Here is a 1036-nt window from a genome sequence, read left to right as displayed (position 1 = left end):
TTAGTTACAGGGATTAATTCACTCTCTCCTTCCATAATTTTCTTCCTCTATCTCTCTTTTTCTCCCCAATTCTACAAGCATATATTGTCCTCTATCACTCTATCCATCTATCCTGCATGCCTATATTTCTCGGTCTCATTATCTCCTGAGGTCTGTAACATCCCTCTCCTCTCCTAGCATCCTCTTCACCTACCCACCTTTCCTTCCCTCTGAGCATCCTGCCTGAGCATCTCAATGGCCCCTCATCCTGTATCATTGGATCCTCCCTCTCGTCATCCCTTCCTCATTTAATAGCCTGATATAACTTTTTCCATCCTTCATTTCTCCCTCAACCAGTAAGCATGATTTTCAGTCACATTTTCCCCCTTCTCTTCCCCTCCTGACTCCTCATTATCTTTCTATCCCTCCTCTTCAACCTCCTCAGCCTTTCTCTCCCTCACCTACTACTTCTCCCTAGTCATTCATTTCTTTCCTTTGTCTCTGTCATCTTCCTCTTCTCATCTCCTTTGTCTTCCTCTCCCACTCTTTGGCCTCCATTCTGTGTTCTTATTGTACCTTAACTTTCTCTAACAGCCCTCTCTTTTCATGTTAATATGAAAATCCTTGACCTTAACCATTTTTATACCACAAACTTTCTTTTCTGTCACTTTCTCCTCTTTCCCCCCATCATTTCCACTCTCTCTTTCTTTTCCCTTCTACTAGACCTCCGCTTTCCTCACGCTGCAATGACTTCTACATTCCCTAACCTTTTAATTTTTCTTCCCTCATTATCTTCCCTCACATCTTCCTGTTTCTCTCAAACAACCTCTCATACCTCCCTTTCTTTTCCTCACCCTATTCCTTCTCTATCCTCCTTCCTACCTTGTCTCTACATCTAAACCCCTACTCCTATTCCTCTCCTTTTACTCCTCTCCTGTTTGCTGTCTTCTTCCCCTACACACCACTTTCCTCCTCTTTCTTCACCCTTCCTCTTTACCTTCTCTCTCATCACAATCTACCTCCCTAAACCATAAATTTTCTACTATGGTATTATCCC

At 42.9% G+C, this 1036-nt stretch overlaps 1 protein-coding gene across 1 annotated transcript in view; it reads right to left on the bottom strand.

Moving 5' to 3' along the window:
* The window catches only part of LOC119586933 (glycerol-3-phosphate acyltransferase 3-like), a gene marked incomplete in the record, with an annotated part of 80451 nt that overhangs the window by 10990 nt on the left and 68425 nt on the right, over positions 1-1036 (bottom strand).

Source organism: Penaeus monodon, chromosome 22 (genome assembly GCF_015228065.2).
Source record: "Penaeus monodon isolate SGIC_2016 chromosome 22, NSTDA_Pmon_1, whole genome shotgun sequence".
Lineage (NCBI taxonomy): Eukaryota > Metazoa > Arthropoda > Malacostraca > Decapoda > Penaeidae > Penaeus > Penaeus monodon.
The sequence above is the reverse complement of the archived record's forward strand: the minus strand, read 5'-3'. Positions and strand labels throughout refer to the sequence as shown.